The sequence below is a fragment of the Artemia sp. Qi Xiang Cuo genome, chromosome 15, assembly GCF_049724085.1.
Source record: "Artemia sp. Qi Xiang Cuo chromosome 15, ASM4972408v1, whole genome shotgun sequence".
Taxonomy (NCBI): Eukaryota; Metazoa; Arthropoda; class Branchiopoda; order Anostraca; family Artemiidae; genus Artemia; species Artemia sp. Qi Xiang Cuo.
In genome coordinates, this window is record NC_142808.1 from 45,726,171 (window position 1) to 45,744,721 (window position 18,551).

General features: G+C 35.1%; 1 protein-coding gene across 1 annotated transcript in view; it reads right to left on the reverse strand.

The window, feature by feature from the left end:
• Positions 1-1,011: 1,011 nt before the first annotated feature.
• Rlip (Ral interacting protein) overlaps positions 1,012-18,551 on the reverse strand; it is a 56,865-nt gene continuing 39,325 nt past the window's right edge. The window contains exons 8-9 of the mRNA XM_089101487.1: positions 13,749-13,863; positions 1,012-1,827 (exon numbers count right to left, since the gene is read on the reverse strand). The gene's annotated coding sequence lies outside the window, so the exon portion shown is untranslated. The remainder of the gene's footprint in view (positions 1,828-13,748; positions 13,864-18,551) is intronic.

Below are 18,551 nucleotides of genomic sequence, written 5' to 3' on the forward strand. Positions count from 1 at the left end.
TAGGTTATGTCAACCCTGGAGTCTTTGTTATATGTTCTTTGGACTATTCTTAACAAAATGGCTATCTCACAATTTCGATCAGATACATTTGGTGAATATAGGTTCTCAGGGAGGGGGGGGGAACTAGTCACCCTCTATCACTTCTGACTCTTAAAAAGGAATTAGAAATTTTAATTTCCAATTAAATGAGCCACCTCTAAAGTTCATACGACCATGCCTTCCATAAAAACCTTATATGCCTTTGGAGCATAATTTACAACTCTTGACCCCAGATTCTGAGGGTTGATTTAACCCCAAAGACCTTGTTATATTATTTTTGGGCTGGTTGCCCTCCTATCACTTTCGACTATTAAAATGAGCACTACAACTTCTGACTTCCAATCCAATGAACCCCCTCCGAAATTATACGACCACCCCTTCCATAAAAATACCTTATCTGCCCCCGGTGCATAACTTACACATCCCTTGCCATGAGGGCCGAGGGGAGGTTGTAATCTCAAAGACATTATTACTGAACCTTTCAACTACTCGGAACGAAATTGTTATCTTAAGATTTTAATTGGATGTATTTGGGGAAGTGATTGGCGTGGGGGGCGGCTTGTCCTCCAGTCACTTCTGACAATTAAAAAGAGCACTAGAACTTGCAATTTCAGATCGAAGGAGCTCCGTTTGAAGTTTCTACGACAACTCCTTGCGTTTTTGGTTACTCTGGGTCATGGTTCATTATTTACTACGTTGCAGCTACCGCCGAAACCATGATACGCCACCCAAGAACGAAATTATTATGACATTATGGATTTTGCTTCACGCTATTCTAAAATTTTATAGTGTGATGGAGATTGAGGCTCCTCAGTGGTTGCATCTCAGTTCTGGTCTTTAGCTGCATCTCAAGGTCTTCAATAGGTTATACCTTCTATGGTGCTGTCTTCCATAGATGCCACCCATTGCCTCTACTTAATGAGTTGTTCGTCACCTTCTTCTGGGCTATCATAAGGCCTAGACATAGAAGTTTAATACATCTCTAATATAAAAGCAGAGATTCGATAAATAGCTCAATAAATTACAACACAAAAATAAATTCTTGATAAAAAGGGAAATTAAAAGATATTGTTCTATGAACGGGCACATAGGGTCAAAATAATAAGGAAGAATAGGTCTACAAGGAAGATTCTCAAGGATATTCTTTGGATAAATCTTATGGGAACGTATGTCATTTTATAGTCATTTTATATAGAAGATTTATATTGTTCAAGGAGGAGAGGAGTTTGGCGTTATCTCCCTTTGTCGGTGCATAGAGATGGTTGGTCCAGAAAATTGAAACTCTTTGTAAAAAAAATAAAAAAAAAATAAAAAAAAAATTAAAAAAAATGCTAAACTATAAATAATTTTGGTATTCTGTGAATATTTTCTAAAAAAAAAAAAAAAATTAATGTCGGAATCCTTGACAGATCTAGGCTACAATAAGATCAATAGGCTAGAGGAGATCGGGGCTAAACCTTTTCAACGACTAGTTTTTGGCTTATTTAAGTAATTTATCTATACTGCTAAAATCTTTCAAGAGGGGTTTACCCCCATTTTATAGGAGTTTGGGCTCTGCCCTAGTTTTGCCTACATATCAAACACTTCTTCAAGTAAATTTCTTTTTCCCTCCTCCCTTCTCTCCATTTTCTATGAACGATATATTAGAGATTCGACAAATATTTGGTTAAATATTGCTCAACGAACAACTAGAAATTGTTTCTCGGCTTCAAAACGGAGCTTCACTTTGGCAAGAATACAATTCTCTTGCTCTTGAGCTATTCGCTGAAGTATTCCTTCATTCATCTCCTAGAAAATAAAATTGAAATAAATTGCATTGATTACAATGAATTGACTAATTTAAATCAAAATTAGATAAAATGTATTTTATTTATAATAAAATTAATTCAAAGATAACAAAATAAATTAACCATTTGTTGGTTTTTATAAAAATTTTATTAATGATCTATTTAATTTACAATAATTTCTTTAAACTAATAGATATTAATTTAAAAAATATAGGAAAATTGATTTAAATAAAATAAATTAGTTTTAATTAAATTTAATAAATAAGTTAAGTATAAACATCTTACAACGGCAATTGCCTCGTCACGTCTCTCTTTCTAGGTGCTGGTTTGGGTGAATGGAAAAGAAACAAGAGGAACACGTTATATTTTGTAAGGTTTTTCTTTGTAGGGGCAATCTAATGTAAATTTCTAGGATTAGCTAATTCTAAGGTTACAATGAACCAGATCAAACAAGGTTGAAGAGATAGAAACTTGAACAATTCTTAATAATTCAGCAAACGTAAAAATTTTAAGGAGTTTTTTTTACCTTCTCATTCCTTTTATTTTAGTTTGTCTTCTTTAATTTATTTTTTTGTTAGTTGTGTTTTTAGAGGGTTATCCAGTATACAATTATTAATTTCCAAGGAACGAAATACCCACGTAACCCAGGGCTGAAGGCTGAAAGCTTCAAGGCATGGCTAATTGCAGAAAAAGCCAAGACAGATAGTCCAAGTGATTGAGAGACAAATCTGGGATAAGCCCTTTTTAGGATTGTATAAAAATAATGTCATTTTATTTGTTGATAGATAAGTCTATCTATCACCCATCCATAGATTGCCTGGAATGACAGGCAAACAAAGCACGCCCGCCTATAGTCTGAGGCAGGTTGACCAAGAATTTAGAATTGACAAAGGACCGTTAATTTCCTTGGAATAATAGGCAAACAAGCGTTTAAAGCCGCTTAAGCGAGTGCCAGGCAAGTAACTTATAAATTTATTAATTTATTAGTTAGACCAACAAGTTGCCTGGAATTGCAAGGGAAATAAGGGTCCAAAACCTAAAAGGTTTTAGGTTTGTCTGTCCTAGAATGTTAGGCGAGTGAACCCATTTATAAGCTAAGACAGTTGCGCTAACAAAAAATTAAATAAATATTGGTTGACCGCTATTTAATTGACTGTCTGTGTTTGTGTCTTGGGTTTGACTGTCTAGGTTTGTCACAAGCTCAGAGAGTTTTGCTAAAAAAAAAGCCCAAATAGTCAATTTTAGGCAGCGCCGGAACCCCTAAAAGAAAAAGTAACCCCTAATAATTAATTAAAATTTGCAACTGGAACCCCTGATGATAATCCACAGACCTTATGTGAGGGTTTCTATATCACTTTTCTGTGAGGGTTCTATGTCACTATTTTTTCTATATCACTATAGAAAAAAATATTGAAAAATAAAATTTGCTCAGAATGCTGAACTGAAATGAGGCAATGAATAGATAATATTTGGAAAGTGATCGGAGACGGCGAGCACCCCCTCCCCGCCTATCCTGAAGAGAGAAGCTTGAATGCGAAGCGGTGGACATGGGCTAGATTGGGATCCCATGTGAAAATGAAAAAATATTGTTGGTATGTGTGTAGCGCATGGTTACCGCCTGAGCAACAGCCTAACCATTCACGCCTGTGGGCTTCCGTGAACAAGTGCTAAGGCGAGAGAGGAATTTGGGACAATTTTTGGAGGCGCCCACCTGCCCAGAGTCTCAGGCAAGTGACCCAAAACTAGAAAAATTTGTGAAAAAATGAAATTTGCTCAGAATGCTGGACTGAGCTGAGGCAATGAATAGATACTATTTGGAAAGTGATTGGATATTGTGGGTACCCCCTCTCCGCCTATCCTGAAGAGAGAAGCTTGAATGCTAAGCGTTGCTTATGGGCCCATGTGAAAATGAATATATTGTTGCTACGTGTGTTGCGCATGGTTAGCGCTTGAGCACCAGTCTAACCATTCACGGCCTTAACCATCCGTGAACAAGTGCTAAGGTCAGAGAGGAATTTGGGACAATTTTTGGGGGCGCCCACTTACCCAGAATCACGGGCAAGTGACTTAAAACTTGAAAAATTTGTGAAAAATTGAAATTTGCTCAGATTGCGGGACTGAGTTTAGGCAACGAATAAGTACTATATGGAAGATGATTGGAAACAGACTAGACAAAGAAAAGCACAATATAAGGGTACAATTATAGAACAAAAAAAAATTGGGCTTGCATGATGGAAGCGGCGGACATGAGCTACATTGGGACCCCATGTGAAAATGAAAAAATTCAATTCAATATCCGCCTGGAATATCAGCCACTGAGTGAATGGTATGAGATGAGATGGCTAGAGGGTTTCAACCATTCAGGCTGCTTGACTGAGATCCCTTGCGCCGGAAATGTCCAAATTGTGTTTAATATTTAATTAAAATTTCAACCGGACAACCCTGATGATAATCCACAGACCTCATATGAGGAGATCGCTATAGAAAAGAGAAATTAAGCATGTTTGATGGAAGCGGTGGACAATGGCTAGATTGGATCCATGTGAAAATGAATATAGTGTTGGTATTGGTGTAGCACATGGTTACCACTTGAAGCAACAGTCTAACCATTCACCTCACTTAGCCTGGCACTGGCACTCACTTAGGCGGCTTAAAACGCTTGTTTGCCTGTCATTCCAGGCAAATTAATGGTCCTGTGTCGATTCTAAATTCTCGGTCGACCTACCTAAGACCATAGGTGGGCGTGCCTTGTTTGCCTCTTATTCCAGGCAATCAATGGATGGATAATAGACTTATCTATCAACAAATGAAAAAAGGAACAAAACATATATAATTGGTTAGTTTTTAAATTCTAGGGAGCCTTTGTGGCTAAAATACGTAATAAATTCTCCAATAAAGCAACCAAGAGACAAAGACAACAAAAAGTCAATATGAACAAACATACACTCAGTTAAATAATTATTGAAATTCGACAAAGCCTAGCAAATACATAGACTATATTAAGAAGAGGATATGAAATAAAAGCAATCAAAACATGTCAATTTACCAACAACCATGAAAAGAGGAAAAGAAATGATCTGAAGAGCGCACAACGACCATAGATACCATAATACATTTTCTTGCTATTATTTTCAAAAGTGAGAGGGTCAAAAACACTAAAAACCCATTTAGAACTTTTGACCTATTTTTGAGAATGTTGAAACAGGGGGGATTCGACGGAAGTTGAAAGTTCTAGCGCTGAAGTATCAAAAAAGATTGTACAATAGCAAGTTGGTCTTTTTTACAATTTTGGCCCAAAGAGGGTTAAAATGCTATTGATTGAAAATCTAACACAACCGATATATTTGAACTTATAGGAAAATAGGTTTTGAGCTTCCAAGTTCCAAAAAACAATGTCTTGCGTTGGTGTATTCCTTCATAAGGATGCACTTAGTTTTGTTAATAGATGTTACTAAAAACAATTTTTAAAAGCTTTATTTAGCTTTAAAATTGTGCATAATTCCACATCAGCTATATGGGGAAGGGGGGTTGCCTGAGGCCTGAAAGTATGCATTTTTATTGCCTTATTTTTAACTTAAATTGATCGTTCGGAGAAATATAGCAGGAGAGACTTGGGGTGGGGTTGTAAAATTCAGTTTCCAGTCTCCTTTCATTCTGAATAAAAATTTTTGGATAAAGTCTGATATATGGATGCTACTGGGTCATAGCTCCTCTCTTGTTACAGAAATACTTTTAGTGTAACATAAAAGATTACATTCATATGCCTACCTGCATGAGCACTGGACGAAAAAAAAGAATCCGAAGCTTGCTGATATCTCGTTTCATTTACGGAGGCAAGCATTAGGTAAGCTGTACTCAAGTTTCTGCAATCATTCTGTGTTACGTTTTACTTTACTGGGGTTTAAATTCTTCTGAATAAAGGTGACGTAAATAGAGTCGAGACGGATTATTATCGCTTTTGTAAATTCTTAATTTATTTACAGCAACAGTTTCGGAGCCAGGGGTTAATTAGGCAGTATCTAGCTATAGATTTTATTCTCTCCGTGGAAATATTAAGCTCAAATTTAATTGATGATCAGTGCCAATCGATCTTAGCCCTAACAACCATGTTATCCACCTCCTTTCCTCAATTTTTGAACTTTTCTTGTGCTTTTGTTTAATTATATTATTTCTTTCTTTCCTATTGTTCTCCAATCTTTTTCCGTTTGTAAGTACTAGAATACACTAAATTCATTAGAATACATTATTAATTAATACATTAAACAGTGATTAACATTGCCATAAACAAACATTCGCAAAACGCATTCCAATATTATTATTCGAAATTAGATGCATAAACTTAACAGTACTAAGACAAAATCAATTTTAAAGCATTCATAAATTGTCCTGACCTAGCACGTTCACATGCTGAAATCCATGTTGCATTAATTTGCAAAACTCGAAGAGACTCGAAATGGATATCAAATAAACTTGACCAAACTGATATTTTGACAGAACAAACAAGGATGATTAAGTGAAAAATACATAGTCCAAAGAATAAACAAAAGATTTGTTTGGTTCAGACAAATACCAATATTATATTAAAAGTTGGTTATTAAGATTGATAACATGAATAAGCTTGTGGTTACAGGTATGATACATAGGGACCATTTTCTGCAATTGATTTACAATTTTTTTAGATTTAAGGTTGTGTATTTGATTATGATTTCTATACTGTTATATATTTACGTTACCAATGTACTACTTGACGTTGCACGTTCAACGCACATCATTGATCGATGCATATTCGACAAAAAGCCCATGAAGGCTATCTGAATTAATAAATACCATTTTACAGGCAATTTTTGAACTGCTATTTCTCCTACATGTTTCTAAAACTCGAAACCTCATCTACATATAGCCACAGATATCTTCCCACTCAATTTTCATGGATTGAAGCCACTATCATAGCCTAGACCTACAACATTTACGATAATTCAGTTAGTCAACTGAACAGCTGTAACTCAGGTAATTATAAAATCTCCACAATAAGCCTGATATAAATAGAAAATAATGGTTTATAAGCTAGTGGGTTTTAAATACTCGAAGCCAGCATTGTTTGATTGTTCTGATGCGGATTTTCTTAGATTAACAGGGAAAAACAGGGAGCCAGCTTCAAAGTCATAAGTGTACTTTAATTCCATTGGCTTATTTTTCTGACGTATATGGGCAAGTCAACCATATTATTCCTTACATTTGGAAAGATAAATAAAGCAACCCTATATGCATCTGCTTAAAAGCAACCCTATATGCATCAAACAGACAAATGTTAAATCCTGGAACAGTGGATTTGTTCTTTTTTAAGAAAGTTAATGCCAATGAAGGATCATTGCAAAAGACCTTTCAGCGAATCATCGAAGGCAAAATGAAAAGCAGGACACACATTTCTTTTGTATTAAAAAATAAAATGTCAAAAAGAGATATAAAACCAGCGTCCCCGAACGGGATGGGAAGATGTCGTTAAAAAGGGTTTAAAGGAGACTGGAACTTCTTGGGAGGGTGTAAAGAGGGAAGCTTTGAAGGGATTGGGATGAAGAAGGAACGTGCAGAGTTACGATGGCGTTAGACAGCTTGGTGCTGCAGTGAGTTGTCAGTAGTAGTAGTAGCTTAAACCAATATATGAACAAAAAGTGTTTGATTCCCAACATTTGTGGAGAATCCTTTCACTGTATGAAAGTTCCTTTCACAGAGCTAACTAGTTTCCCAAAAATTTATCATGAGCCTTAAAAGAAAACCGCAAGCCATTGACCGATATCCGATTAATGGATTTGTCATCTTACTGTGAGGTCCCATTGAGGGACAAAGAGGGGTCCCAAGTCCATTCATTTGCTGTTTATGAGTGCCCCCCCCCCTTCTTGATATTGGTTCAAAAGATCTTCCTAAAAAGTGGAATAAGAGGCGAATACAAACGCACTTTTACTGTATTTCAAACCAAAGTTCTCATAAGACCCCTCTCCCCCGGGAAAAAATGAATCCATGTGAAATACATTGTATTTTATACCATTTGTATTGCTTTATACCGTTTGCTTTACCAACAGACAATTTACTACCACTTGTTATTTGATGAAAATGCCTACGATCATAGTTGTAATTAATAAGAACACAGACAGCTGATTTCGTGAGCTCCTTACATTTTTTCTTCCATGCCATCAGCAAAGGATTCCAAAGATATTTGAAGCAGGCTTGACTTACTTGACTGATGATTTCTGCTGGGCGCTGTTCGGCATACAGAGTGACGTCTTCCTCCTCCACCTACTTTAGTCCATGGAGATTGTTTGTTTCGCTCTGAGTAAAGTTTGCCATCATCAGGATTTCGGACAGGCTGTCAGGCCATCACTTAGTCGATTGGCCACGGGCTAATTTCCTATCGTCTTTTATAGGGTCAAAGTCATAGATCATCTTTGTGGGTAGATTTGGAGGTAGTTACAGCAGGTGCCCTCGGCTGCTTGAATTAGGCAACACCCAGTTGATTCCATATTCCAATCTTTTTGTGTCGATATCTTCTTATATCTTTCTATCATCATGTTTTTAGCTTCAAAGTAGCTGGACAATTTTATCGCAGAATCAATTTGACTGCAAATCCGACACAGACCACTCAAGGTGATTTTGAACCACATTCATATGGCCAGCGATCACCATACATAAATCACAAGGACAAACGCCTGTAAGTGTTTTAGTATGAATAAAATGGTTGATAGAACAGTCTTCATTCAATCTTTGGACAGTTAACATCTTAAATAAAATGTATATTTCACGGATAACCTGTTTACCTGGGATAAACCTGGACAAGGAGCCTATTGATTATTGCGTGGAATGAAAGAAATGTGTTAAGCTAATATCCGGTTACACAAGTAACGTATGACATTGAAAAAACTGTACCTGTATTTTGAAGATTGTGGTTATGCAATCATTCCGTTAATATAGTTAATGAAGTGGGTTAGTAGTGGCCAGTGAAATGAACGAATAAATAATAACCAAATGTCTCAGTAAATATGAAAATGTAAAGAACTTTTGAACCGTGTGGCATATATTGGTTGAAGATTGCCTTTTTTGGGGAAATTTATTTGCCGTAATCGTCCATGAGAATGGGGAGAAAGAGAAATGATAAGAAAGTAAAAACTGATGGTGGTAATGACAGTGGTGATAAATCAAATGAAAGCCTAACGTCAACCCCAAAAACTCTAACAGGGAAGAAAAGGCTTTCGCCGGAAGATTCTATTCTGTATTCGAGTGGCGAATGCTTATGACAGGAATGTAAGAAAACAAATGTAGAAAATATTGTAACAATTTTGGAGCTGTTGGAAACTTTACAATCAGAAGTAAAAGAAATTAGAGAGTCCCTTCATAGTATGAAGACTGATGTGCAAAATATACAAAAAACTGTTCGTGAATTGGGAGAAAGATATACGCGTGTGGAAGGTGATGCAAGAGAAACAAATAATCGGGTAGATACTTTGAAGTCTCAGACGGAAATTCAGGATAAACTCGTGAATGATTTATTTGCCCAAGTTACATTATTTAAAAATCACTCTCTTGTGTTGCAGCATACGGAAAGAAAAAACAACTTATTGTTCTGGAATATGAGGACTGATTCATTGTCAGATACAAAAAATACCATTAAAAAAGTGCTGAATGAGGGATTAGAAATGCAAGTGAAGAATATTCCTCCATTTTCAGTGGTACAAGAAGCGAAAAACTTTATCAAAATCAAAGTTTCTGATTATAAGGACCGATACGGCATAATGAAAAATGCAAAGAAATTAAGAGGAAAGGACTTGCAGTTTAGAAAACCAGTTTTTATTAGTGATGATGTTAGTAGAGAGGTGCGACAAATTAGAAAGGAATTGGTGGTGAAAAGAAAATATTTGATGGAGAGAGGTGTTGAGTGCTGGATACCACCCGTGGTACCTTCGGTTCTTTCTATTAAATCTCTAAGTAACGTTGAAAAGGTTGAATGGTTCAAAGCATTAAAAGTGTAAATAGTGGTTTTGAGCTAGTTATTTATAGTGTTGGAATTTATTATTTTTTTTTAGAGGTTATATGAAAAGTTACTAATTATGAAGGTTATTAAATTTCGATTTGCTTATAAATGAATTTGTGAGCCATATTAAGCCCACTGAGTTTTATTTTGGGAGTTGATATGCCTATACATATCGACCGTTTTGTTTATTTGTTTTCTTGAATTTTTGTTTCTTATGTTTATTTTATTATGATAGTTAAAACGTCCTCGGATGTTGTAAGATGTAGATGTTATTTGGGGAAGATATGGTTCTCTACTCCTTCTTTGACTTTCTCTTGCCCATATTTGATTTTTGATAATGGTTAATTTAACCAGTAGGTTGAGGGAACTTGAAAGGAGTCCACTGGATGTGTGTGGATTTATAGATGGTGTTCTGCATCGGGACTATGATGTAAGTGAGAACGTTGGATGTGTGGATTCCCGGTAGGCTTTTTTGTGTGAGATGTGTGATTGGAAGAATATGAGAGAAATAAAAGTCTACAACATGAACTCTCAAGGGATAAACACATCATATGAGTTCCTTGATGAGCTATGTCTTAAGACAGAGCCGCATATCCTGGCCCTAACGGAAACTTGGCTTAAGGATTATAATTCCACTTTATTAGAAATAGAAAGTTATAATATGTATGTGCGAAATAGGGTACTACACCAACGTGGTGGTTTAGCTGTATATGTAAAAAGTGGTTTTAGTGTACAGATTAGGTCGGATTTAGCGGTTAATTATGAAATGAAATTTGAGTCTATGGTTCTTGATGTGAGTAATGCAAATAATAAGTTTATAGTTCTAGTAACTTATAGACCACCTTCAGGTAATGTTGAGGAGTTTATCCAACTGATTGATGAATTTTTGGGAAAGTTACCAAGTTCAAGAATACCATGTTTTATACGTGGGGATTTTGATATTGATTTAAATATGGTTGATAGAAATAGTAAGGTAAGACAATTTGTTAACACAATGTTAAGTTTTAGTTTTTATCCTGCAATTAACATATGCACACGAGTGACAGAAACTTCAGAGTCTATAATTGATAATATTTTTTGTAAATATCAATTATTTATGCCCCAGAGTAGTTATTAATAGTGTATCTGATCGTTTTGGGGTTGCAATATCTGTACCTGGAATATTTGGTCCAAAACCCGAAAATAAAAGTGTGCCAAAGATGCCTTATGTGGATGGAAATGTGCTTTTGAAGTTTAAGCGGAAGCTTAAAAGTGCAAATTTTGGGTTTCTTAAGGGTAGTAAGGATATTGATACAAAATTTGGTAAATGGAATGAAAAAATTAAATTACTGTTCCAATAGTGTTTGGAGTTCAAAGCCACAAAACAAAGACATAAGATGCCAATTAAACTTTGGATTACAAAAGGATTACTAGCCTCAGTGGAAAAAAGGCAAGAGATGTATAAAAAGTGCGCGACTCAAGGTTCAGCAACTGATAAGGAACAATATAAAGAATTTAATAGAAAGTTAAAAAGTCTTTTAAGAAAAGCAAAAATGGATTACTAAGCATAGAAATTTAAAGATTATCAAGGAAGCCTGGCTGGAACTTGGAAACTGATCAAGTAGGCAAAAAGCCCAAATAGTGAACCATTAACTCATAGTAATTTACCGTGGGAGTCAGATAGTGGTGTAGCCGATAACTTGTGTACCCACTTTTCAGAAATAGGGCTAAAAATATCGACATCCGTGGAATGTATAAATGGTGATGGTATATCAGAATTTTCTTCCTGAAGCAAGTGATACAACCATTTATCTTTAACCAGTAAGATCGCGTGAACTTGAGGATATCTTAAAAAATATGAAAAAATTGCCAGCTGGAATGGACTTTATAACATTTCAAATAGTTAAAAAAAATTTACCCAATTAAATCTGTTGTACCTTTTTAGTCAATGTTTTGAGTTTGAAGTGTACCCTAAACTGCTTGAAAAATGCGTTGATTATTCCTCTAAATAAAAGAGGTAATAAGGAAGATATGAATAACTACCGTTCGATATTTCTACTTCTAGTGATTTCTCTTATTTTTGAGAAATTGATTTATTGACGACTAATGGATTATTTTGAAAAAAAGATGTGTTTTTACTCTAGTCAATTTGGTTTTAGAAAAAATGTCTACGGAGCATGGTTTATTATTGTTGACAACATTTGTTAACGATTGCCTAGATTCAGGTTTAAAGGTGGGTTGAATTTTTCTAGGTATTATGAAGGCTTTGACTCTGTTGATCATAAAATTTTATTGGCTAAGCTTGAAAATGCTGGAATTCGTTTTAAAAGTCTGAAATTGATTGCTTCATTTCTTGAAGGAAGAACGCAAAGAGTAAGGCTGGGCACAGTCCTGTCAGAAGAAATGGTAGTAAAGTGCGGTGTGCCACAGGGGTCTGTGTTAGGTTCCCTATTATTTCTTGTGTACATTAATGATCTAAATGTAGGCCTCAAAAAACTGTCAACTCCAAGGTACACTGATGGCCCGGTGCGAGCAATACTTCCAAGTTTTGCTGATGATACTAAATTTAGAATGGCTGCGAAAACAGAAGCGGATTTGAAAAATGGCATGAAACAAGGAATGGTGATAATCGAGAAGTGGATGCAAGTGAACAAACTGCTTGTTAATCAGAAGAAAACAATGTTCATGTTATATGGCAGAATTGCAAATTACTATCCATGGATTGGAGAAATTGAGTTAGTAAATGAAGTATAAAACGGACAAGTACTGCAAGGTATCTTGGTGTAATGGTAGATGAATGCCCAAGTTTTAAAGATCATATTGCATTCATAGGTACTAAATTAGCCAAAAATGTTGGAACTCTGCGGGAGCTGAAAATTATTTTCCTAAAAAGGTTATTAGAATGTTATATTTTTCACTTATTCATCCATATTTGCTGTACTGTGTTACAGTTTGGTCGTCGACGTTCACTAGCCATTTGTATCCGCTCCGTGTGTTACAAAATAAAACTGTAAGAGTTTTGACCAATGACTTTTCCCAGAATTCGGTAAGTTCGAGGTATCACCAATTAAAAATTTTTCCATTCTTTGGTTTGGTTAAATTTTATGTAAATTTATTTATGTATAATTTTTTTTCCAATTTGGTACCTGTATGTTTTTCGGAACTTTATAATGAAAGGGAACATAGTTATGAAACTAGAAATGCTGAATTAGTTAGAACATCGGTTCCAGTTACTACCATATTTAAATTTTTTATTAGGTGAATTGGTCCTGAAGTCTGGAACAGGCTTCTGACGGAAGTAAAAGGTAAGCAGGTTCTTGAGGAATTTCGTGCTTCTTTGCGATGTATTTGTTTTTACCTAGTATTGTAGACACGGATTAGGTGATTGATATGGGAGTGAGTATATGCTTGTGAATGTTAAAAGAGAAAATTTCTTGTGTGTTGACTGATGTGATTGTCGGTATATGAAAGGAATGCATGATGAATCATAGAGTATGAGTGTGGGGTTCCTTTAAGTTCCCTTTAAAAAATTTATTATCCTTAGAATATTTATTAATTGTTTACTAGGGGTGGGGGAGGGGAGGAGGAGTCAGAGAGCTTTTTATTTCCCCACAGAAGTGTATTAGTGTATAAGCAGTTGAAATGTTCCTTTTTTGGGTCGCTAATATGCGTCGGGACCTATTTTGATATTGTTGGTATTATATGCAGTTTTATTTTGTTAGCATTATATGGAGATTCGTATGGTCTTTTTTTTGTGACCCATTTGTTAATAAAAAAAAAAAATAGATAATTCAATAAAATCTAGATTAAGAAAGCCAAAAGTTTCCCAATGTACATCTTTACACTTGAGACAGCAGCGATGGCACATATAAATGGCAATAGAAAGTCATGGAAGCCAATAAAAGAAAATGTTGCCAACATACCTCTAGCTCTCTGTTTTCCCTCAGTATTTCTGCAAGGATTTTCTGATCTCTTTCTTCTAGTTCAGGGTCTAGTTCATCCTCATCAACTGATGCATCGCTATTCTCTGAAGAATGGCTAAAACAATGCAAATACTATTGTAAAACTTTGTCAAATTGTTTAATATTCATAAATGGTTTATTGTAATGAATTATGCATGGTATTATGTAATGATGGAATTATGCCATAAAAGACATAATGGTATTACGTATTTAGGGCTATCGCATGGGCATTGTTCATGTCAAGGTAGCTAATTAATTATAAATAGCGCATCCTATACAAAATCTTACAATCTCAAAAATAAAATCCCAAGTTGGTTTAAACCGTTTTTAGCCGTCCTCCATATTGGTTTAAAAAGAAAAAATTATGAAACTTGAAAAGAGCAAAAAACGAGGTTTTTTGAAATTTTTCGATCTTATATCTCGGCCATCATTTCCTACAAAGGTCAGACTGAATTTGGCTTTGAAAAGTCCAAGCGTAGGGCTAGGTATTTCTTCCCACCATGTCTGATTGCGATATTTTGGGAGAAAAATGGACCGCAATTCTTTCACATTTATACCAATTTTCCTCAGTTATAAGTAGGATACCAACTTGACAGTAAGGAATGGGTCGAAAAAAGTTATAAGAATCATAGTCTTCTAACGCATTAAAACATTGGAAATGCGTGAAGAGTATTTCAATTTTCAAGACAATTCTTTCTTGTTAATTGTAACGTTTTCTTCCTCTTAAACAGCAAGCCTTCTGGAGCCCACTGCAGTCTCTTTTTGGCTTAGTGAAGATTTTCTATTTACAGAAGAAGAGGGGCAATCAAGTCTTCCTGTCCAAGGATAGCCCATCTTCTACTATTCTCCAAGGATAGCCTCTTTTCTCCTATTCTCCAAGGATAGCCCCTCTTCTCCTATTCTCCAAGGATAGTCCCTCTTATCCTATTCTCCAAGGATAGCCCTCTTCTCCTAATCTCCAAGGATAGCCCCTCTTCTCCTATTCTCCAAGGATTGCCCCCCTTCTCCTATTCTGCAAGGATAGCCCCTCTTCTCCTTTTCTCCAAGGATAGCCCCTCTTCTCCTATTCTCCAAGGATAGCCCCTCTTCTCCTATTCTCCAAAAATATCCCCCCTTCTCCAAGACTTCCTCTCCTATCAAGGCTATCCGTCCAATTTTCTCACAAATGTTGTTAACCCTCAAGAGATCGAAGATACAGATTCCTTCACAGTAAAGGGGGACTGGGTAAGTCGTCTCAGGCCACTTTTGAAGAGATAAATAAATTTTCAGACTCTAGATTGAAAGAAAACGCTTGTTGACCAACAAAACCCCTTTTTATTGGTAAAGGAATCGAGAAAATGAGTTTTTTTTTCTTCAAGTACTTTCATGAAGAGAAAAACCTGGTCTGCTTTCTTGGTGTTGAGGTATTGATCAATGAATTTTGTTGCTGTTGCGCCTAAAGGTAGTAACTAAAATTTTCAACTTCTAAAATGATTGCCAAAAACTGTTTGCGTAAATTTTATAAAAACTAATGCGTAATCAAATATATGTTTGCGTAAAGGTTAAAAAACCGTTTGCGTGAAACCGATGAGTAGATTTTGCCGTTGTTACACCTAAAGGTCGTAACTGACATTTTCAAATTCTGAAATGACTGCCAAAACCGTTTGCTGAGTTGTATTCACAAGAGAGAACAAGCAGGGCAATATTTGTTCAATCCCACTTAGATCCGTTACCCTGCTGATCCTCCCTTTGAGAACAGCTTAGTAGCCAGTTTTGGCAATTGCACCAGACAAGTTAAAATGATAAGGTCTTTAAGACAAGTTAATCAGATAAGATCTTTAGGCGTAACAGAAACAATTTAACACCACTAAAATTAAAGATAAATGGAGACTGTTTATAGATTCACCGAAAAAAGCTTTGAAGTTGCCCTTCATTACGAATCTTTTTCATATCATCTTTGAAATTCTCATTAAAGACAACTTATTCTCAAGAGACTAAATAATAATTAAGCACTTTAACAGATCAAAGCAGATAACATTCCTGTTTTTTTTCTTTTCAAATGTTTATGTTTACTTTCACTTATGTTGGAAATAACACAACCCCTTTTTCTAAAAGCGAATAAAAGCTACAGACTATGTTCAGTAGCAACAGCAATTTTACAGTGACTATTGAATAATAGTTGTAAAAATATTATATAATAATTGTATTGTATAAAGTGTTGCTATGGCCCGCAGGCTATTTGCAAAAAATCTGATCTTATCTACAGTTAACTTATCTGTGTCTTCCAAGAACTCTATTTTTTTCTAAAAGAAGATATTCTAATGAAAATAAGAAAATTCTTCTTTAGGCTTCATAAAACGTTTAAAACACTTCGTAAGCTCTAACTTCAAGTAACAGTTGTAGAAGCGTTTCCCAACATCTCAGTAAGGTTTATTACTCAACTTTACTTACTATTTTATTCTTTTTGTTACTATTTTACTCTTGTTTTACTTTTCATGCTATTCTTCTTATTTTTAGTTACTCTTTTTATATCTCTTTTATTAGTCTCCGATTAATCTGTTTGTATTTTTCTCTTGAAAATATATACTAGTAGATTATTTGTCAACGTTTAAAAAGGGCTTACAAAGGCATTTAAAAAGGTGTTTATAGGCGCTAAAAAGGTTTAAAAAGGCACAAAACCTCGGCAGAGGTCCGACTTCAGCAAGAAGTTTTTAAAATTCACCGTCTAAAGATAAAAGACAAACATACGACGAAACAATAGATATAAATGAAATTAAAAGAAATATCAAACCCAATAGGATAGCGTCGTTGTAAACAGTACATTTGAAGAATATATACTAAACTATATAATACTTTTATTTTAGCATTTTCGCTCACTCGAAAGTTCAGAAATATTTTTATATTGATGGCTCTAAAAGTAATAAAGGCTCTCATTAGATAAAGTAATTTCTTGATCTACTTCTTGAAAGTCTATCTACTTGCTTTATCTTAAAAAACGAAAAAATAGTAAAAAAGAGACAAACGAGGATTATACAAGCCAGGGAAAAATGTGGACTAAAATGCAAATATTTCGGTCAAGACTTCCGCTTGACCGTCGTCAATGCACGATAATAATATAAAAATTACTAATAAAAATCCAAGGATACTATAAAAAAAAATTCAAACCTTAAAACAAAGCATAACTAAGATTTGACGACCTTTCCATGTAACGGTGAAAGGGTAACTGAATAAAAAAAAAAAAATACAGTACTGAATGGGAATTCAATTTTTCAATTTATACAGAGCATTTTAAAAGCTAAACACTTTCCAGGTAAAACATCGTCACAGATTAGGTTAGGTTACAAAACGAGATTTTTTTTATTTAAGTAAAAGCGATCCGAATTAATTAGTTCATTATAAATGGGGCTTAAATAGGTTTCTCTAGTGTCTCTATTGAGAGATACCTTGCGGTGAATGTACTTTTTTATCTCAATTGCCTCCCTGAAAACTTGAATGAGACCTTGGATGAGCTTGCTTTATCTACTTGCTTTATCGTAGTATACTTCTCATGCTCTCACTTCTGATTCTACTTCTTAAAATAATCGTAAAGTTCCATCATGATCGAATGTCTTTCTACTATTCACTATCATCCTCAAGGAAATGAAGATTATGTAATTTATTTTGAAACGCTTGAAAAGACTCACAAAGGCATAAATGCTTGAAGACCTCCAGCTACAGATAGGCTCCAGCTGCTGTAGCAATCATCCCAGCCTCAGCTTTAAACAGGCTTTAAGATGCTTAAATTGGTTCAAGCTCTATCTTCAAATAGTAGTTCTTGCAACTTGCAACTATTTGCAATCGTTTCCTCCATCATTTTAGCATGATTAGATATCATTCAACTTCTCATACCCCATCCCTTCTCCGTTTAAAACGGGTGACAGTGGGTTTTAAAGGGGTTAAAGGGTGTTTAAAAGGCGGTTAAAGTGTTTAAAAGGGCATTAAACTTCACATAGTAGTTCCTTCAATCGTTTCAGTATGATTAGATATCATTAAACTCCTCTAATCTAACCCCTACCGATTATTTAGGATGACAAGAGCATTTTAAAAGGATTGAAGTACGTTTAAAAGGCGGTAAAAGGGTTAAAAGGGTTTTTAAATGCGTGAATTGGTTCGAGCTCTAGCTTTACAAAGTAGTTCTTACAATAACTCTATCGTTTTAGTATGATTAGATATAAGTCAACTCCCCTTCTTCGTTTAAAAAAGGGGTGACAAGGGCGTTTTAAAAGGATTAGAAGTCGATTAAACGGTTTAAAAATCGTAAAATGTGTAAATTGGGTCTAACTCTAACTTCACATAGTAGTTTTTTGGAATAGCTATATCGTTTCAGTATGATTAAATGTCATTCGACTCTTCTAATCCCACCCCTCCTTCTTTTTAAAAGGGGTGACCAGAGTGTTTTAGAAGGGTTAAAGGGTTTAAAAAAGCGTAAAATGCGTAAATTGGTTCGAGCTCTAACTTCACATAGTAGTTCTTGCAGTCACTGCAATTGTTTTCTCCATCGTTTCAGTATGATTAGACATCATTCACCTCTTCTAATCCCATCCCTCTTTCGTTTTAAAAGGGGTGACCAGAATGTTTTAGATGGGTTGAAGGGTTTAAACAAGCGTAAATTACGTAAATTGGGTCGAACTCTAACTTCACATAGTAGTTCTTGCAATCGCTGCAAATGTTTTCTCCATTGTTTCAGTATGATTAGACATCATTCATCTCTTCTAATCCCATCCCTCCTTCGTCTTAAAAGGGGTG